Source organism: Sus scrofa, chromosome X (assembly GCF_000003025.6).
Source record: "Sus scrofa isolate TJ Tabasco breed Duroc chromosome X, Sscrofa11.1, whole genome shotgun sequence".
NCBI classification, from domain to species: Eukaryota; Metazoa; Chordata; class Mammalia; order Artiodactyla; family Suidae; genus Sus; species Sus scrofa.
This window is the reverse complement of record NC_010461.5, coordinates 26,886,745-26,909,751: the sequence shown is the minus strand read 5'-3', so window position 1 is coordinate 26,909,751 and position 23,007 is coordinate 26,886,745.

The following is a 23,007-nucleotide window of genomic DNA, read 5'->3' as shown; positions in this document are numbered from 1 at the left end:
CAACCACTATCTGCTCTATAGCACTATGGTTTTGTCTTTTTGAGACAGTTATATAAACAAAATAATCTAATTCTTGACATTGGCTTATTCCCCTCATCATGATGCCTTTGAGAGTCATGCAAGTGGTTTTGGGTGTCAATAGTGCCTTCTCATGGCTGAGTTTACTATTCACTATTTTCAGTCTACAAAAATGACAGCATCATATGGTAAAACCTAAGGGTATCTGCATCACTAAAGGGAAGGATTTTTTTTAGCAGTGACTTACTGCTAATTTAAGACCTTAGTAGATGGAGCTACAAGCAGAGGTAGTAACTTTGGTAACTCTCTCAAGTCATCACATCAGGGAGCACTCATCTCCAGCTCCATACCACATTCTGCTACCCAGGGCGGTCACCAGCGGGAGTGCAGGAGAGGAATGCCCACTTCCCAAGAACAGACGTCGAGCTGTTTCTTGACCACTTAGAGCCCAGAGGTGAGAGGATGATCCATCTGGAAATGTGGGACCAAGAAAGAGGGCTATGTGGAAGTAAGGACAGAGGTATGGGGGGCAGGGGGACTAAGTGCAGGTCTGAGTCGAATCAAAGAAACAGAAGGTGACAGGAGACTGCAGGCGATGAGATCAAAAGAAGAAAAGCAAAAAAGCAACAAAGGTAAAACCTCAGAAAGTGCCTCATATCAGAAACAGCATCTTCTTTTCCCTAGGAAAGGAAGTGCTGCTGCCCCCAAAACCAATTATAGTGGCAGGAGAGGGAAGGCATGGTGCACAATAAGGAGAGAAAAATGACTGTAAAGCACTTTGCAAAAATAAAGAGTTATATAAAGTCCCAATAATAATAAATCACCTTGCCTGAGGTATGAAAACCTTAAAATAACCTGAAAAATCAAAACGTGGAGGAGCAGAAGGCATGGATAAGCTTCCAGAAGGTTTGTATGCTTGCTTTAAATTCCTCCCCCTCAACTCTGCCAGCCAGGCTCTTTAAGAGCAGTCCTCAGTCAAGTTGTGGGATGAAAATGCGTCTAGCCCCTGTTTAAACCTGCCACCCCCACTCCGTTCCCACCCCCAGGTCCATGAGAACAGGGCACAGACTCTGGGGGAACTGCTTTTCTGAATCTGGCATCTGCCTTCTTGAATACTGATGCATCTGTTTGTGAAGGTTTTCTTTTCCTTTTGTTATATAAAGAGAAAAAGGGTGAAAAAAATAATCTTCATTCCTAGAAAAAAAAAAAAGACATGAAAAATAGGTCTTTCTGAATTCCTAGTACTGGAGCTCTGTTCTTTACATATCTACTCATTCCATTGTTAAATAAACCCACATATTTAAGGGTGACACATTCTCTTAACTAATGCCTTGTCAGGCCCATGCGCCTTGCTAAAAATGGACCTTGATGACTGCTGTTTCCATTTTTTTCTAAGAAATAAATTGATTATTTTTATCCTGCTTCCCTCTATCACCACTCACAAGGAAATGGTTATCTTTTCACACACACACAAAAAATTTTAAATAAACTGAGTGCTCAGCTGTGGATGAGGTGGGAAGTATTCATAAAAACATCTGTATAAGTCACACACACATTCTCCCTGTGCTGTGAAAACTGGCTTTAAATTTGGAGTAAAAGCTCTTCTGCAGTAAAATTGTTTTCTGTTTAACCTCTTACAGTATTATGTGCATCCTAACGTCTTACTTTGTGCAGACCTGAATATCCCCCAGAAAATAGATAATTTAATAAAAGTGGGTGATATGAATCATCCAGGGACAATATGAATTATTATCTGTAGATAATTCATTATGCACATATTTCTAGTGAGATTCTTAAATCAGCAGGGCTTCTTAATCAGAGACTTTCAAATTTTGTCTGTAATAACTAGAGACTTGACCCATAAATCAGCAAATAGGCCAGCAGGCTCACCACATGCTTCACATTTCTTCTTGGGAGAAAAAGACACTTAATTATCCTGAGGTCAGCAAAGAAGGGAAAAATGAACATGAAAGTTGTTGGGGGTTTTATAGCAAAGTATAACTAATTTCAACATTGTCTTCAAAGTGAGCTCATGAAAAGAAGACAATGAAAACATTCCAAATCGAATTAGGTGTTTTATAAAAAGAAAGATGTTTTAAATGTTCACAGGAATGATCTTACCAACCAACCCTGCCTCTCATTCCCACTAAGACCCTTGTCTCGAATTTGAGGACTTTTTCTTCATGTTTCGTGTTACCAGTTTTGCAAATTAAATTTCTAACATGGAAGACATGGATAATGAGGCTGAATGTAAGGATGAAAATATCTAGTCATAGACTTGGAACATAAGACTTATTTTAATCAATATAAACAATGTTTATAAGAGAATCAATTTATCCTTTATTTCGGTTATCTTTTCTTACCCCTACTTCACTAGAACCTCTCACTTATTACCCTGCCCTCTTCCTGCCCCTTAGGTCTTATTCTTTTACCTCCCGTGGTAAAAACCTGCACTCCCTGAAGGACCCTATATATCAATCTCAAAGTGCAGTGTGAAGCTGGCGAGAAACTCCATGGGATAAAGCCCCAGAAGACTTGGGTTCAAATCCCAAGGCCCCTTAGCACCATACCATGTTGTGGTTGGTACAATGCCCAGGTACCATTTCCTGGCTGCTGCGCTAATCTCCGAGCTGCTCTAAGCATAAAGAGCTGCTCACAGCTGTCCTCTTCTCCAGGAAATTGCTCTCTGACAAATGGGGACCCCGTTTTCCCAGGAGATTAAGGCCCCCTCCCCTCCCATGACCAGCTGTAACTGACTGGCAAAAAAGTACCAGAGGCCAAGCATCTCAAGGGTGGGATCAGACTGCCATCAGCCTGTAGTCCAGTGTAGCTCCCTTCCCCTGCCATCTGTGGCCTCCCTTTTCCCCCTTCTCCTAGGAGCATTTAATTCAAATAGCCATGCGAAAAACAACCTCCACTTCAGGCTCTGATTTTAGGGAATCCAACCTAAGATGCGCTGAGACCCTGAAAACTCACTTGGCGTGTCTCTCGGCACCTCCCTCACATGCAAAGTAAAGATGATAATACACATTCCAGGAGATTGTTGTACATGTTAAACGAGAACACTGTGCAAAACGCTTTAAGCTACTAAAGTGCTATTTGAATTTAAAGGATTATTATGACCTAATGTAAACTTAAGACAATGGGTATGTTACTTTTCCTGTAGATGGAGTAGAGGGGAGCTGAGTGTATTTCCTTGATCAAAGAGCTTCTTCATTTGGCTTGTGGTTTCTCCTCTCACTTCACTGCGTCCCCACTGCTGGATCCTACTCCTCGGCCCAGCCTTTATCACAGGCCTCCTCTTTCCATACCTATGACACGTTGAGGTTCTCCATATACTGAGGACCAGAGCCCTCAAGTGCCATCTCCACCCTCTCTCTAGAACCAAGACCCACATTTCCTAGTGTCTATTTGGCAATTGTTTGTGGCTACTGGTAAACATCTGACTTCACACTGCCAAGCAATACTGTTGATTCCTCACCTCTCAGTGTGCTTCCTCACCGCTGCCCACCTTCCCCAACTCAGTAAACAGCTGCCTTCCAGAGAGGTGCTCAAGTCAGAACTCAAGGGATTTATATTTTATTCCTTTCTTCTTACACCCCTTATGTACATCCATTAGGAAGCTCTGCCAACTCTTCGTCCAAATTCCACTCTGCCCATTCTCCACTTTCACTGACATAATCCAAGTCACCATCATCTCTTACCTGAAGCACTGCAGCCTGACAATCCACTCTTCTCTAAAATCTCAAGGTCATGTCACTGACCTACTTAAAACCTTCAAATGGCTTCCTACTGTCCTTAGAACAAGCTCTCTCTGGTATCTCTCTCTCTTTCTAGCTCTTCCTCTTTAGTCTCCCCCTTTCTTCTCTATTCTCCTTCTCCCTCATTTCCCTCTCTCCTACTTCTTCTTTCTCTACCCCCCTTTTACCCATTCCCTCCTTCTCTCATCTGATACACACACACAATCACATATACATACATACTATATCCCAGCCACATCACTTTCTCTTTGGTCTTTGAAAATCCCAAAACAGTTCTTGCCTCAGGGCTTTCACATTTGCTCCATCTTCAGTAAGGAATGTCCTTTCCCAAACTCACATGGCTGTCTTCCTTTTGTCATTTAAAGTTTTTTTTAGTCTTCCAACTTAAGATAGTCACCCAGGAGTTCACACCATGGCTCAGTGGCAACAAACCCGACTAGTATCCATGAGGACATGGGTTCAATCCCTGGCCCTATTCAGTGGGTTAAAGATCCGCATTGCCCTGAACTGTGGTATAGGTTGCAGACGTGCTTGGATCTGGCATTGCTGTGGCTACGGAGTAGGCTGGCGGCTACAGCTCTGATTGGACCCCTAGCCTGGGAACCTCCATATGCCAAGGTTGCAGCCCTAAAAAGACAAAAAAAATTAATTAATTAAAATAAAACAGTCACATCACTCTATTTTAACTTTCTGGAAATCTTTCCTCATATACTCTTTCTTGTTGTGTCATTCATATGTGTCTTCCATACCACTCTCGTTCCATGAGAGCAGAGATCTTGTTTGTTTTGTTCACAGGTTGATCCCAAAGGCTCCATACAGTGCCTGAGAGACAAAGTAAGTGATCACTAAATGCAGATTTTGGATGACTAGATCAATGGATGGATGGATGGATGGATGGATGGGTTCTAGCTCAGCTATAGCACTTGCTAGCTGTGAGAACTAGGGAAAGTTAATTGACTGTTTCAAGGGCATTTGGGATGGGCCTTGTCAGACAGGTACTAAAGTAAAAGAGGTAAATGGGGTCTTGGTCTCCCAGAGGGCAGTGAGGCCCTGAAACCCCCTTCTCCTGGGTCCTAGATTCACCCTGCAGCACACATGGTAAATGCTTAATCATGGGGTAAGGTGACCAATCATTCTGTTTTGCCCAGGACTGAGGGTTTCTTTGCACATGAAACTTTTGGTACTAACTCTGGGAGATAATTAAGCAAAGCGGGACAGTAGGTCTCCCTCCTACAGGGTGAGGAGGAACACCTTCGGCAGCACAGAGAAACCTCAGTAAAGAAAGCAGCATCTGAGCAGCAAGAGAGGTCACAGTGCTGAACGGCAAATGTCCTTGGATGGGCTTTAAATTGTGTTGGACTGTATTACTATTGTTATTTTACTTTTTAGTTTGAAGAAAGTTTCAACTAGAGAAATTAGCAAGAATAGTACAAAGAACTTCTATATACTTTTGACCCAGATTCAACAGTTTTTAACGTTTTGACATATTTGCTTTGTATTCTCTTTGTCTTATTTATTTTTTTTGGACCATTTGAGAGCAGACTATATCTTTATGCTTCTTAACTCCCTAATGTTTCAGTGTGTATGTCCTAAGTACAAGGATATTCTCTTATATGACTGTGACACAGTTAACAAATTTAGAAAATTTAACATCGATGCAATACTTTTGCTTAATCAACAGTCTATATCCCAAACAAATCAATTGTCCCAATAATGCCTTTATGATAAAAAAAACTTACATTCTAAGATCCAGTCCAAGATCACTTACTGCATTTAGTTATCATCTGTCTTAAGTCTCCCTTTGTCATTTCTGATATTGACATTTTTGTAAAGAACATGTCAATTATTTTATAGACTGTCCCTCAAGTGGAACCTTACTGATTTTTTTCATTCTTATTTTTTAGAATGGGAATAATACCATTTACCTCACAGGATCAAATAATATTAATTCAAAATCTTAATTTAAAGAACAAATAAGATAGCATTTGATATATGCCAGCATGTAATAATAGGTCAATAAATAATGGATATTAGGGTAACAAGGAAGAAAGAAAAAAGTGGACTTTACAAGATACTTCTCTGTGGAAGGATTTTAGATTTTAATAACATATAAAAGGGAACCACTGTAAATTAAGATAATGTTATAGACTGAGGCCTATTTATATAAGTTAGTTGTTTTTTTATTCATTTTGTGAATATTTATGAGTATTAAGAATGTGTCTAGAAACCTTAGTTAAGTTTCTTCTCCCATCTCAAATTTTATGGTTTCATCAGTAAATAAGAGTTATTAATAATATTTTAGAATAATTTTTGAGATTATAAAAGAATATAGATCTTTAAGCAGTTTCAAAACTAGAAAGGTCTATACAACTATAAATCAATGTTTATATACTTGATAATGATATTCAGTGCCAAGCCATTCAAGTAGAATTTGAGAAGAGACCAAAAACCCTTACTGCGGATGACAAAAATTGTTATTTAAAATAGACTCATGTACATGATTTTTATACCAAACTAAACTGTTGTATCCCCACTGAAGTACATGTTTCATGGAAAACAAGGGATGGGTTTATGAGAGTATATGGAAAGCATAGCAGAATTACTTGACACTATGAAACTGTTGAAAAGTCAAGGCAAAACTAAAGATGAAGGATTTGGATTTCAGGATGTGACCATCAGAGCTATACAGTGTAGAGGAGATGATAGTAGTGAACTGACAGCACTTGAATTAGATTCAACACATGTTTTAAAGACAAAACTTCATCAAAGGCCTTGCTATGAGCTTGCAGACAACACATCTACCTCTACAAGACCCTACAAATTTTTTTTTCCTGGAACTCAAGGAAAGCAATCATATAACTTTTTCTCTCCACTCCTACCCAGCATTTAGAGCTAGAAGACCTGGGTTCAAAGTCCAACATTCCAGCTGACTATCTGTGTGATTTTGAGATATCTAGATTACTTGTCTAAGTGTATTTTCTCATCTGGAGAATAATACCTACCTCACAGAATTGTTATAATAAAGTAATTCTAAAAGTGTGGTTGCAGAAGGGCAGCTGCATCATCACTGGTGCACTTGAAATCCAAATTCTCGGACCCCATCCAAGATCAACTGGATCAAAAACTTTGAGGGTGGGGCCCAGATATAAGTACTTTAACAAGCCTTCCAGGTGATACTAGGCTGGCTAAAGTTTGAGAATCACTGTTACAATGGACTAAATGATATAATGTATGTAAGTAACTCTGACACAGTGCCAGATATCTATATCACAGAGTAACTGCACAATCAGTGTCGGTTCTCTCCTCTATCTCTCCCCCCCTACACAACTCAAGCAACACACAAACTCATGCATGTGCATGCAGGTACATGTGTGTGCATACATATACACACCAATCGGTTACTTGGATACTATACCTGAATGAAAACACTATCCTTTCAAAATTATATACATTAAGAGCTGGAAGTAAAACTATAAAACTTGATATGTTTCAACACAATTAGTAATGCCATAATTCTTACTTATATTTTATCTATTTGATAATGGGGAAAAAGTCCATCAATAAATATTTGTCAGAGTTCACCTATGGCATATTGGGTTAAGGATCAGATAAGTGATGGCCCTTCAGCCTTGGTTCTAAAATTAAAATGGCCTGGAAGGTACAGCAAGCCCCAAATGGACAAAAAGCACAAGATACTTATTGTATGCCGCTGAGATTTGCAGGCTACTTATTATAACTTAGCTCACTGATACAGCTTCCAGTTAGCATTGTTTTGGAAGCTCAATCCAGGATAGTAAAAAAGAAAAAAAAAGTCTTTGGATTGATAAGGAAAAATATTTTTTGGCAGGTGATTACACTTTCCTACGCAGAAAAATCAAGAGAACTGCCATGTAAATTATTAGAATAAGATGGATTGGCAAGATCACTGGACATAAAATACAAAAATTAACAGATTTTCTATACCACAGAAAAAGTTAGAAAATATAATTTTTTAAAAAGTTCCACTTAAATTAGCAGCAGAGATAAATGTTTGTAGGAAAAAAAACTAGCAAAAGATGAATAAGTCCTCTATGGGAAAATTACAATACTATATAGAAACACATCAAAGAAAACTCAAATAGAGAAATACAGCATATCCTGGTTTGGAAGACAGTATAGTAAAGGTGTCAGTTCTTCCCAGTTGGATCCATAGCGCCAAAGCTATTTTAATCAAAGACTCAACAGGGTTAGTGTGGGATGTGACAAGGTGATTCTAAAATTATATAGAAGATAACTGACCAACAATAGCCAAAAGGAGAAAAATTAAGTGGGAAGATTTTCCCTATTACACATTGCCTTATTTAATGGCTATAACATTGAAGACAGTGTGCTACTAACAAAGGGGTATACATATATACTTTGCCAAAGAGGAAATTAAAATGGCCATAACACATGAAAAGATGCTGAACCTTACAAATATTCAGGAAAATACAAATTAAAGCCACAAAGATACCACTTTTCTCACACAAGCTTGGCAAAATCAAAAAGTCAGCTAATAACAAGGGTTGACAAAAGTGTAAAACAATGAATACTTTTATCTGCAACTGGTAGAAGCTCATCAATTTTGGAAAAGTAAAGTGGAATCTGCACATATCTATGACCTAGTAATTCCACCTCTAAGTATATGCCCCAGAGAACTTGCTGCATATGTATCAGGAGATATAAAAAGAATGCTTATAGCAGTCTCATTCCTGAGAGCAAAACACTGAAAACAACCAACTCTCCATCATCAGTGAAAAGATCATTAGACCGAGACATATTCATACAATGGGATACTCGACAACAGTGGACATAAACCAATTACAGCCACATGCATCAATGGGAATGAGGCTCAAAGATGCAAAGTTCAGTGAAAGGTCACCAAAGAATGCATCCAGCATGAATCTAATTGTCTCTCATTCCAATCATGGAACACTAAGCAACATATTCTTAAGAGATATATTCATGTGTGGTTAAAAAAACTATAAGGCAAATGAGCTAATTATCTATACAAAATTTAGGATACTGGTCACCTGAGGGTTCAGGGACAACATCTCCGGGAAGTTTCTAAGATATTTACTTTGCATGTGTACGTTTTACACCCTTACGTGTATGATTATTTCATAATAATTTTAAATTAATGGGCATAACCATACGTATATATAAATTTTATACATAACTACTATACTGTATGTAGGAATAATAAGATACATTAAAAAAATATTTTTTTAAAAATGAGTTAGAATAGTCTTTTGATTTTGTCCATAGTCCCCATAAATACTTCTGTTATCAATTTGTAGAAGTTTAGTTTTATGTTCTGAATAGCTTTTCATGTGTTGCTAATCATGATAGCTTCATGTTACATAATTTTCTCAAGACTGATATACACTCCGGGTTATGTATATTATTAATGACCGTAAATGTATATTAATTTTCCAATGATCTTTATTTCAAAATTTTGGATTACTCCTTGTCAGATTTCATAATATTGTCACTATTTTTACCTCATAATATGACTGATGAATACCTAGTTTTTAGTGTAGGAAGAGTGTCAGCTCCTCCATGTACTTATATTAACCTTGGTATTTTTCATCCATCTGAAAATTCTTTGTAAGAATCTCTTGAAGCCTTTATCAGTGTCTCAAGAGTTCATTTAAACTTCTTATTATAATCTGTAAATCTTCTCAACTAAGCTTACAAAAACTGTTTCTACAATCTACCACACTATCTAACTATTCCAATGTATAGGAGCTTAAAACAGTAATTTAGTATTGTTATTATTGTTAGATATCAACATTTTGTGAGTTAAGAATTTGGACAAGACACAGTGGGAATAGCTAATCTCTGTTTCATGGTGTTTGGGACCTCAGATGAGAAAACTTGATTTTCTGGGAGATGGAAGAGTAGAGCCAGCCAGGCATCCCTCTCTCCAGACAGCTTTTCTATTTGGCTAGCTTTGGTGTCCTCAGAGCAGGGTTGCCCCAAGGTCCTATAAGTGCATTGCAGACACTACTAGACTTTTTATAAACGAGACTCATAACTGGCATAACATCACTTCCACCATACACTATTGGTCAAGTAAGTCACTAAGGCCAACCCTGATTCAAGTTGGAGGGCAATTACATTCCACCTCTCAGGAGTAGAAAAGAATCTGCAGTCATAGGTAGTCTTCCATAGAAATATATCACCAAAAGAGAGCCATTATAAACCCTCTTCACTGTGTAGAAATCTAAGTCTTCACCCAGAAGTGGCACGTGAAGTTCTCATACATGACCCAGTAAAAAACAAAAACAAAACAAAAACAGTGTTAGTCACTTATTAAACAGTAGCAAAGCTTGTTTCCTTTCTTTTTTGATAAAAATAAGTACAATTAGAAATTCTTGCACTCCTTGGAGGCATAACTCTCCCAGAGTTCAGACAATCCTACAAAGCTAAAGTCACCAAAACAGTATGGTACCGGCACAAAACCAGACATATGGATCAATAGAATAATATATAGAGCCCAGAAATAAACTTACATCCCTATGGTCAATTAATCTTAAACAACAGAGGCAAGATTATAGAATAGGAAAAAGAGAGTCTCCTCAGCTAGTGGTACTGGGAAAACTAGACAGCTGCATGTAAATCAATGAAACTAGAACACATCCTCACACCATGCACAAAAATAAACTTAAAATGGCTTAAAGACTTAAACATAAGACATCATAAAACCCCTAGAAGAGAACATAAACAAAACACTCTCTAGAGTAAACCGTGTGAATGTTTTATTAGGAGTTCCTGCTATAGCACAATGGGATTGGTGACATCTCTGAAGCACCAGGACACAGGTTCGATCCCTGGTCTGGCACAGTGGGTTAAAGGATCTGACATTTCCACAGCTACAGTGTAAGTCACAACTGTGGCTTGGATCTGACTCCCGGCCCAGGAACTCCGTATGCCACAGGGTGACAAAAAAAGAAAAAAAAAAAAAAAAGAAGAAAAAAAGTTTTATTAGGGCAGTCACCCAAAGCAATAGAAATAAAAACAAAAATAAACAAATAGGACCTAATCAAACTTAAAAGCTTTTGCACAGAAAAGGAAACCACTAAAAAAAAAAAAAAAACTAAAAGACAAGGCACAGAATGGGAGAAAATAGTTGCAAACAATGCAACCGACAAGGGATTAATCTTCAAAATATATAAACAACTCATACAACTCAACAACAAAAAAGCAAACAAGCCAGTTGAAAAATGGACAGAAGACTTAAATAGACATTTCCTCCAAAGAAGCCAGATGGATGGCCTCTAGGCACATGAAAAGATACTCAACATTGCTAATTATTAGAGAAATTCAAGTCAAAACTATAATGAGGTACCACCTCACACCAGTCAGAGTGGCCATCATTAATAAATCCACAAATAACAAGTGCTGGAGGGGCTGTGCAGAAAAGGGAACCCTACTGCACTGTTGGTGGGAATGTAAACTGGTACAACCACTATAGAGAACAGTATGGAGGTACCTCAGAAAACTAAATATAGAACTACCATATGATCCAGCAATCCCACTCCTGGACATATACCTGGGACAAAACTATAATTCAAAAAGATACATGCACTCTAAGTTCATAGTAGCACTATTTACAATAGCTGAGACAGGGAAACAACCTAAATGTCAACTGACAGATGAATGGATTAAGAAGATGTGGCACATATATACAATGGAATACTACTCAGACACAAAAAAGGACAAAATAGTGCCATTTGAAGCAACATAGCTGCAACTAGAGACTCTCATACTAAGTGAAGTCAGAAAGAGAAAGACAAATATATGATAACACTTATATCTGGAATCTAAGATACAGCACAAATGAGCCTATCTACAAAACAGAAACATACTTACAGACATAGAAAACAGACATGTGGATGCCAGGGGGAGTGGGGAGGGAGTGGGATGGACTGGGAGTTTGGGGTTAATAAGTAATCTATTACATTTAGAATGTTTAAACAATAAGGTCCTACTACACAACACAGGTAATTAAAGCCAATATCCTGGGATGACCATGATGGAAAAGAATATTAAAAAAGAATGTATATACATATAACTGAGTCACTTTTCTGTACAGCAGAAATTGGCACAAAATTGTAAATCAACTACACTAAAAAAATAAAACAAATTCCTGCATTCCTATGGGGGCACCCACTCCTTTCCAAATATAGACAGACATTATGGGTGCTTGAAAGAGGCAACGATCACAATGAACTGAAAGATGTGAATTGATGAGGTGCTATGGCTCCACAACCCATGCAGCTGGGTTGCACAAATTTGAATGTTTGAAGTAAATACTTAATTGGCTTCCAAATGCCAGTCTCTTGTTTTGCTCACACAGTGGCCTGGCTTTGAGTGCTGGACTGGCTGCTAGGTGCAGCTTTAGCCATCCTGCTGCTCACTCTGACAGGTGGATGGGTTACTTTCATGAAGCCAGAGGCCCCACAGCTGCTAATAGTAATTATACTTGTCAGCAATGCATTCCCCTCAGGAAACTCCTGCTGCTTCATTAGGGCTAATTGCCAATAGGCAGTGCAATTTCCTAGAAGAGGAGGGGACATAAACCCACAGGGAGTTGACAGAACAGCTGTGTGAGCTCAGAGAAGCCAGATGTGGCCATGTGCCATTAAAGTGTAGCTAGGCTGTTAAATTCATTCAACTCAGTCCTGGAAACACAAGAACATCAAGAATTTGGTGAGGTAGGTCAAAATCTCCAGCTTTACTCTCCTACTAGCTTTTGTGGAAAATATGAACACCACTTGCTGGACTTCTACTCCAAAAATACATTTCTTTTTTTGGGGGGGCGCCACACCCATGGCATATGGAAGTTTCCAGGCTAAGGGTCAAATAAGAGCTGCATCTGCCAGCCTATACCACAGCAACACCAGATCCAAGCCACATCTGCAAACTACACCACAGCTTACAACAATGCCAAATCCTTAACCCACTGAGCAAGGCCAGGGATTGAACCCACATCCTCATGGATACCAGTCAGGTTCATTACCAGTGAGTTATAACAGGAACTCTGAAAATACATTTCTTATCTTAATACAGGGCGTGGGGTCTGAATAATTTCCCTACAGCTGGTTTCATTAATTATTTGTGTACCTACAACGTGTCTATATCTATGCCCACAGTCAGGGTACAAGATGGGAGTCAGATCATATATAGGGTCTTGTTAAGTTAAAGGACTTCAGTTTTCAATAGGAAATGAAAAGCTATAGAAGCATCATGATGTTACATTTAAAACTATTGGTCTATTTACTATGTTGACAAAAGATCACGAGAGAGTGAAGGTAGAAGCAAGAATACCCATAGGGAGGCAACTGCAATAAGCCAGGCAAGAGATGATGAGGGCTTAGACCAGGGAGGTCATGGAGAGGTAACAGGAAGTGAGAGGATTGGGAGATGGTCAGAAGGTAGAACAGACAGAATTTCTTGATGGACTGAGTGTGAAGCAAAAAAAAAAAAAAGAGAGAGAGGGAGAGAGAGAGAGAAAGAAAGAGAGAGAGAGAGAGAAAGAGAGAGAGAGAGAGAGAGAGAGAGAGAGAGAGAGGGAGAGGGGAAGGTAAATGACTCCAAAGTTTTAGCCTGAATAACTCCCCAAAGGATAGAGTTGCCATCAACTATGATGAAAAGGCCATGAGTAGTAGAGTGAGAGGAAATCAGTAGTTCAGTTTGGAACAATGATTTGGAGATGTCTCCTTGACATTCAAATGGAGATGTCCAATATGCAGCTGGACATGTTTGTCTAGAGTTAAGGCAAGAGGTCTGGACTGCATGCAAATGTTTGAGGCATTGATATGTTCACAGTATTTGATTATTTAAAAATTAAATGAATTCACCACGGGAATGAGTGTAGTTAGAGGGAAGAAAATGAAAACAGAGCTCCAGAACATTCTACCACTGAGGAAGCAGGGAGAAAGGATGTGCTGGCAAAAAAAAAAAACCTGAGAAGAAACAACCAAGGAGAGAGGAGAAGACCCAGGGGCATAATATTTTGAAGCCACACGAAGGAAGGAAATGTGATTAATGGATGAGGAATACTCAACTCTTTCTCATAATGCTGACAGATCAGGTACATGAAAACTGAGAGCTGACCACTGGACTAGCATACAGGAAACTCTCAATATTTAAAATTAGATTTTTAAGATTTCCCATCATGGCTCAGTAGTTAACGAATCTGACTAGCATCCATGAGGAGGCAGGTTTAATACCTGGCTTCGCTCAGTGGGTTAAGGAGGTGTTGCCATGGGCTGTGGTGTAGGCTGCAGATGCAGCTCGGATCCTGCATTGCTGTAGCTGTGGCACAGGCCGGCAGCTACAGCTCCGATTTGACCCCTAGCCTGGGAACCTCCATATGCTGCAGGTGTGGCCCTAAAAAGCAAAAAAATAAATAAATAAATAAATAAATTTTTAGTAGTTTTCTCTATCTCCATCTTTTTTTTTTTAATGGCCTCACCCATGGCATGTGGGTGCAGTTCCTAGGCCAGGGACTGAATCTGAGCCACTGCTCTGAGGCCAGATCCTTAAGCCACTGTGCCACAGCAGTACCTCCTCTGTCTCAATTTTTAACATCAGCAGAACATTTACAATGCTGATTTGGGAGAGAGTATATCACTCCCTTATAGAGTAATCTAGTTCTAATATTGTTTTTCCCCCAGATTAAAAAAAATGATAAATAATGAAAGTAGAAAATAAAAGCCTCCTTTAATTAGGGTAGGACTTAGAAGAAGAGGTGACAAATGTGTTGCACATATTAGATAAATAAGCAGAATGGCCCACTTGTCTGGCTTCAGGTATAAATTTGATCACATCTCTTGATAATAGCTAAATGTCTTGCTATAACCTGTACCTCTTCACATTTGCAGAACATCTCTCTTAGCACCTCCCCAACATTCCAAATTTGTCTGAGCATCCTCAAGGCCTCCTTAATCCAAAGTTGAAATACTGCTTCCAGAAGTGTACAATCTAGAGGCTAAAAGCCTGGATTCTCAAAATATATTGCTTGATTCCAATCCTAACTCCACCTCTGTATTAACTATCACTAGGTATGCTGCCTAACAAATAAGTGTTAATTACAACTATACACACATACACACTGCATGTGACATGTGGCCATGTAAGTCCCTGTGACTGCACTACTGACTCTGGGTCATGGTGGGGTCTGTTCCATGTATATTCTTGACCGAAGGAGCAATCTTGATTTGAGAAATGCCTCCTCTTGAGGAAGACAAGAGAGACTAATCCACACTATGAAAACACTTTGAAAGTTTCTGCTTGGATGTCATATCCATTCACATTCCTTTGGCTAAAGTAAGTCAAACGGTACAAGTTCTACCATTAGTTCCTCACTTCCCCATATGTATGTGCTGGTCCACATATCAAAAAGTAGAGCCTACTCCTAATCCCCTTGAATCTGGACTGACTCTCTGAACTTGCCTCAACCAAAAGAATGTGGGAAGAAGTGTCACTTTAGGATTTTCTTTTTTTGTCTTTGTTTGTTTTGTTTTTCAGGGCCAAACCAGTGGCATAGGGAAGCTCCCAGGCTAGAAGTCAAATCAGAGCTATAGCTGTCAGCCTACGCCACAACCACAGCAAAACAGGATCTGAGCCTCGTCCGTGACCTACAACACAACTCAGGGCAATGTCAGATCCCCAACCCATGAGCAAGGCCAAGGATCGAACCTGCACCCTCATGGATACTAGTCGGATTTGTTTCTGCTGAGCCATGATAGGAACTCCTCACTGTATTTCAAGCCCAAGTCTTTTTTTTTTTGCTTTTTAGGGCTGCCAATGTGGTATATGAACTTCCCAGGCTAGGGGTCGAATCCGAGCTACAGCTGCCAGCCTAGACCACAGCCACATCAACGCAGGATCTGAGCCAAGTCTGCAACCTACACCACAGCTCACAGCAATGCCAGATCCTTGACCCACTGAGCAAGGCCAGGGATAGAACCTACATCCTCTTGGATACTAGCCGGATTCATTTTGGCTGCGCCACAGCAGGAACATCCTCACACTCAACTTCGAAGAAAGCTGGCAGCTTCCACCTATTCTGTTTTAGAACCCAGCTGGCATGCTGGAAGGCATTCCACACTGGACTATGGAATGAATAGAATCCCCATGAAGGGTGGACTTGGACAACAGACATGTGGTTGCCAAGGGAGAGGGGAAGGGAATGGGATAGACTGGGAATTGGGGGTTAACAGATGCAAACTATTGCTTTTGGAATGGATAAGCAATGAGTCCTGCTGTAAAGCACTGGAATTGTATCTAGTCACTTATGACAGAGCATGATAATGTGAGAAAAAGAATGTGTGTGTATATATATGTGTGTGTGTGTGTGTGTGTGACTGGGTCATCTTGCTGTACAGTAGAAAACTGACAGAACACTGTAAACCAGCTATAATGGAAAAAATAAAAATCATTAAAAAAAAAGAATCTACATGAAGGGAATTTCTGAAGGATGAGAGGCCATAGCGGACATTCCAGTCTCAGCTAGATCCAAGTTTATGTGGATGCAATCAAGACCCCAAGACCAACAGAAGAATCTCCAGCTAAGCCCCAGCAAAACCTTAAGACCATGAGAAATAATGAAGTAGTGTTTTAAGCCGCTAACTTTTGGGGTAGTTTTGCAAGAACATCTAAGTGGAGTGCATTGGTCAAGTCCTAAATCAATGGAGCAGGGAAAAATACTTCTCCCTTGAAGGTTTGTGGAGAGGAAAGTGAATATTTTGTAGCAATAGTACAACTTAACACAGTAATCCCTTGGTAACATTGTCAACTACTTCAGCACTCTGTCTAACCTGCTGATCTGGAAATGGGAGTTGATTTTTAATTGTAAGCATCTCATTAGATTGTTGTGAGGGTTAAGTAAGTTAACAGGGTTCAATAAATAAAAGCATGTGATACACTGGAATAAAATTTTAGATATTCTTTGTTCACTCCCTAAGAGGCATCTCTTCATGCTGGTAGGCTTTGTGGCACCCCTGGTCATTTGCAAGCTGTGACTCACCTAAGACCAGATTTCTGCAGGCCACAGATACTCTTCAAGGAAGAACAATGCAACTCTAGCCGATTATTTATCTCTAACCAGGTTGACACGCACATGCTCACTTATTAGCCCCAAAGCATCTTTTGTCAGGAAAGACCTCGAGCCTGGACCACACACACATTGGGTCAGAAACAATCTTTCATCCACCCACACGATGGGCCTAGTACTGGACCCCAATCACCCATCAAGCCTTTTTCTCTTGGGAGTCCCTGCCCTGGCTCAGCAGAAATGAATCCGACTAGCATCCATGAGGACGCAGGTTCGATACCTGGCCTCGCTCAGTGGGTTAAAGATCTGGCATTGCAGTGAGCTGTGGTGTAGGTTGCAGATGTGGCTCAGATCTGGTGTTGCTGTAGTGTAAGGCAACTGCTATAGCTCCAATTGTACCCCTAGCCTGGGAAGCTCCATGTGCCAAGGGTGCGGCCCTAAAAGACCAAAAAAAAAAAAAAAAAAGGCTTCTCTTGTGGTAGTGAGTCCCTTTGGGATCTTTCATGTCCTTCCCAGTGTCAAAATGCCATCAGGACCATTTCAAACTGAGACAGAGGTCACAGACTCTTTTCTCCCAGGAGCTTCTTTGGTCCCTGAGAATATTTACCCATCTCCTCCCTCAGAAACAGCTCTGTATTGTACCAAGTATTGGGAGAGAGTTTTTGCCAGAACCTAAAATGACAATGGTAGTTATTATTGGATAGGGAAATTTCACCTGTTTTTTTCTTTTCTTCTCTTTCTACTTCTGTAAGACTATTTTGGGTAGTTTTTTTTTTGTTTGTTTTGTTTTTTTTTTTTACCATGAGAATGTTTTATTTTTAACTGGAAAACAGTAAGTCAAAAGAGAAAAAAAATGTGATAGCTTTAAAAAAAAATTTCTTCCCACTGGTGTCTCAGTATTTAAACATGCAACTCTATTTAATTATGCAAATTTAAGGTTGTTTAACAAATTCTCTGAAATTCATGACATGTTAAGTTGATATTGAAGTCCTGACCTACTGAATTAGAAGAAAGCCCAATTCTTTTTTACCAAACATTTCTAAGTATCTCTAGAGATGCTTATCAGCATCTTTGAATCTATCTTTATAGTTCCTCCTATTTTACATGCAGAACAGAACAAATCTTCCTTTCTAAAGCTCAGACCCTGGCAGAATAGAGCCACCTGTAAAGACTCTGGTTCCCTTCCTCTGTGAAGACTTGTCCTTCAGAGTTCCCGTTGTGGCACAGCAGAAATGAATCCAACTAGAACCATGAGGTTGCAGTTTCAATCCCTGGCCTTGCTCAGTAAGTTAGGGATCTGGCAGTCCCATGAGCTGTGGTATAGCTTGCAGACGCAGCTTGGATCCTGTGTTGCTGTGGCTGTGGCTAGCAACTGTAGCTCTGATTCGACCCCTAGCCTGGGAACCTCCATATGCTGAGGGTGCAGCCCTAAAAAGCAGGGGCCACACACACAGAAACTTGTCCTTAACTACAGCGAGCTATTTAAAGTGTAGATTTTATTACTACTGAGGCAGTATATGATGAGTCCAATAGATCAGAAGACAATTACCACTGAAAAGATAGTTGTTCACAGATACCAAGAGGAGGGGACCCACCATACCACACAGAGAACTAGGGTTGATCAGGAGAAGGAGTGAGGGAAAAATGTGGGCAGAAGTTTTTCTTGTGGTTTCCATGGAAAGGAAAAGACAAGGCAGGGTAAGTAGGTTTAGGATTGGCTAGGTTGAATAGTTTCTGTAGGCTCTCAGGTGGAGGGGCTGTCTTGAGTTGCTTGATACCAGGCCCTAGGGCGATTAGGGCAGGTGGATATCAGGCTAGAGTATAAGAGCTAGAAAGAGCAAGTGTGGGCTCTGGACAGGTCAGTTTGCACATGAAAGGTTGTTTGCCATCTCTAGGAATTAGCTGGCCCTGGGAAGAACAATTTCTCCCTGGTCACCTATCATTGAGGTCCCAGAGGCCAGCCAATCAACAATAGAGAAAATAAGAAAATACAGTTAATACATAAGCCTTTGCTAGGGACCATCCTGATGCCTCAGTGGTGGAAGGCTGGGAAGCACTGTCCAATTCTGCCCACCAAAAGCACAGGCACTCAAGGTTCTCAGGTCAGAGGCCCCCATTCCATACACTGCACTTTTTTTTTTAAGAAATCTATTTCTTTTTCTGAATTAGAACTGAACTTATACTGTTTCTAAGCATCTCTTTGTCTTTTTTTGTCCCTTTGTTTCCTCCACTAGACTCTGGTTTCCAGGAGGTGAGGAGAGTGACTTCCTATTCACCCTTGCATCTCTAGATACACACAGACTGGTTAATACTTAGCTATTTCTTTGGAGCTCCCCTTGTGGCTCAGCAGATTAAGAAACTGACTAGTATCCATGAGGATGCAGGTTTGATCCCTGGCTTCATTCAGTGTGTTAAGGATCCAGCTTTACCATGAGCTGTGGTGAAGGTCACAGATGTGGCTTGGATCTTGTGGCTGTGGCTGTGGTGTAGGGCAGTGGCTGAAGCTCCGATTTGACCCCTAGCCCAGAAACTTCCATATGCTGTGGGTGTGCACCTAATAAGAAACAAAACAAAACAAAATACTTAGCTATTTCTTAAATAATTTAATTAATAAATTCAGGAAACAGGATATCTGGGGGAAATATTTGATAACTACGTATAATTCTCTCTCTCCACTGTTTATGACGCTTGAAATTTTTCCCACCAAATTTAAAATACGAAAAAAATTGTTTTCTAAAATTCATGCTGACTCCCTTCCCGGACCAGGACTCATTTATTTATTTATTTATTTATTTTTGGGGGGGCTGTGCTCACAGCATGTGACAGTTCCTGAGCCAGGGATCAAACCCAAGCCACAATAAGCAGTCTGCACCAGAGCAGTGACAATGCCATATCCTTAAGCCACTAAGCCACCAGAGAAGTCCAGGACTAATTTTTTAAACAACTTTATTGACAGATAACTTACACACTATAAAGTTCACCCATCCAAAGTGTACTAATTCAGTGATTTCTAGTGCATTCACAGAGTTGTGTACCTATTACCATAAGCATCCCTAGAGTCAGAAGCATTTGGTTACCAAAAAAAAAAAAAAATTAGACCTTCCAATTCACTAAGTCAGTAGTCCGACATCAACTTAGCATGTCACGGAGTACAGGAAATTTGAGAAGCAACCTTAAGTCTGCATAATAAAACAGAGTTGCATGTTTAAACACTGAGATACCACTGTGGTGGAGGGGTAAGACTTTTTTTAAAAGCCCTCACATTTTTTTCTCCTTTGATTTATTGTGTTACAGATATAAATAATACATTCTACAAAATATTCTGAGAAAAGGAGAAAGCAAAAGAGAGGTGAAAAAAAGAGGTGAAATATCCTATCAAATTATAACTAGTTATCACTGTAGGTCCTGGCAAAAGCTCTCTCTTCAACACTTGGTACAACACAGAGCTGTTTCTGGGCAGGATATGGGTAAATATCCTCAGGGACCAAAGAATCTCTTGGGGGAGAAGATACTGTGACTTCTGTCTCACTTCTTTCACGGTTTTAAATTATCCCAGTGGGAGTTTTTCAGCAGGAAGGACTACATTTCAGGAAAAATAGAGATGAAGGAAGGTGCACTGGAGGAAAATTGGTGAGAGAAGTATAAAATAGGAGAAGGAGGAAAGGAGAGGTGATTTATATCTATCATCCATAAACTTTGAGGGAAAGCTTGGGGAAAGAATAGGTTTTAAAGAAAGGCAATGTATAAGTTAAAATGCTCATATATTGCTGGCACTAAAATGATGCAGCCACTCTGGAAAATAGTCTGATAGTTCTTCAAAAGGCTAAACACATAATTATCAAATGACCCAACAAAGAACTGAAAACAGGTGTTCAAACAAAAACTGGTACAGTCAACCACTGCTCTGATTTCTATCACAAGATAAGGTTAGGCTGTTTCAGAACTTCACATAAATTGATTCATACAATACATCTTTTTTTTTTTTTTTACAATATGTACTCTTGATTCTGGCTTCTTTTGCTCAGTAAAGCATTCTTGAGATTCATTCATAATGGCGCATGATCAGAAGCTTGTTCCTTTTCACTGATAAGTTTTCCATTATATGAATATACTGTAATTTGTTTATCCATTCTCCTACTGATGGAAATTTGGATCATTGCTAGTTTGGGGCTATTATGAGGAAACCTTAGGAATGTTCTTGTGCAATCATTTGTGGACATTACTATAAATTTCTTTTTTTTAAAGTCTCTTTGCATATGCAGAGTTATCTCATTATGTAGTCTCTCTCTTTGCTTCATCAATCTTAGCACAAGGTGGAAAAAGAGCCAGAAAGAAACAAAGGAGAAGGGAAGGCCCTGCTCAATTCCCCAGAAAGCTCACCACATCCCCTGGAAAGGTAGGCCATGTGTTACAGGGAATTTATTTAGTACACATATTGAATATCATTGTATAAAAAGCAAATGATATATTTTTAAAATGTGCCCTTCATTATAGTGTTCCATGCTAATGGAAATTAAAAAAAAACTAGCATAGCAATAATATATCAGAAAAGAGACTTTATAATAAAGAATGTTACAAGAGGAGTTCCCATCATGGCTCAGTGGTTAACGAATCCGACTAGGAACCATGAGGTTGCGGGTTCGGTCCCTGCCCTTGCTCAGTGGGTTAACGATCCAACGTTGCCGTTGAGCTGTGGTGTAGGTTGCAGACACGGCTCAGATCCCGCATTGCTGTGGCTCTGGCATAGGCCGGTGGCTATGGCTCTGATTGGACCCCTAGCCTGGGAACCTCCATATGCCGTGGGAGCGGCCCAAGAAATAGCAAAACGCCCAAAAAAAAAAAAAAAAAAAAAAAAGAATGTTACAAGAGACAAAGAAGGACACTACACAAATGATCAAGGGATCAAGCCAAGAAGATTTAACAATTGTAAATACATATGCACCCAACATAGGAGCACCTCAATATATAAGGCAACTGCTAACAGTCATAAAGGGAGAAGTCAAACATTATAATAGTGAGGGACTTTAACACCGAACTTACAGGAATGGACAGATCATCTAGATAGAAAATCAATAGAAACACAGGCCTCAAATGACAGATTAGACCAGACAGACTTAATTGATACTTATAGAATATTCCATCTGAAAGCAGCAGAATATACTTTCTTCTCGAGTACACATGGAACATTCTTCAGGACAGATCACAAGCTGGGCCACAAAGCAAGCCTTGGTAAACTCTTAAAAAATGAAATCATATCAAGTACTTTTTCTGACCACAATGCTATGAGAACAGAAATCAACCACAAGAAAAAAACTGCAAAAAACACAAACACATGGAGGCTAAATGATATGATACTAAACAACCAATGGAGCACTGAATAAATCAAAGAGGAAATCAAAAAATACCTAGAGCACAAATGACAATGAAAACACAGAAATCCACAACCTATGGGACACAGCAAAACCAGTTCAAAGAGGGAAGTTTTTAGGAATCCAATCTCACCTCAGGAAACAAGTAAAATCCCAAATAAACAACCTTACCTTATACCCAGAGCAACGAGACAATGAAGAACAAACAAAACCCAAAGTTAACAGAAGGAAAAATAATAATAAAGATCAGAACATAGATAAACAAAGATGAATAAAACAACAGAAAAGATCAACAAAACCACAAGCTGGTTCTTTGAAAAGATAAACAAAACTGATAAACCTTTAGCCAGACTCATTAAGAAAAAAAGGGAGAAGGCTCAAATCAATAAAATTAGAAATGAAAAAGGAGAAATTACAACTGAAAATACAGTAACACAAAGGACCATAAGAGACTACTACAAGCAACCATATGCCAGTAAAATAAGAAGAAATGGACAATTTCTTACAAAGATACAACCTTCCAAGACTGAACCAGGAAGAAACAGAAAATATAACAGACCAATCACAAGTACTGAAATTGAAACTCTGATTGAAAAAGTTCCAAAAAGCAAAATTTCAGGACCAGATGGCTTCACAGGCGAACTCTATCAAACATTTAGGGAAGTGTTAATACCTATCCTTCTGTAACTCCTCCCAAAAATTGCAGAGGAAGGAACACTCCCAAGTTCATTCTATGAGACCACCATCACCCTGATACTAAAAGCTGACAAAG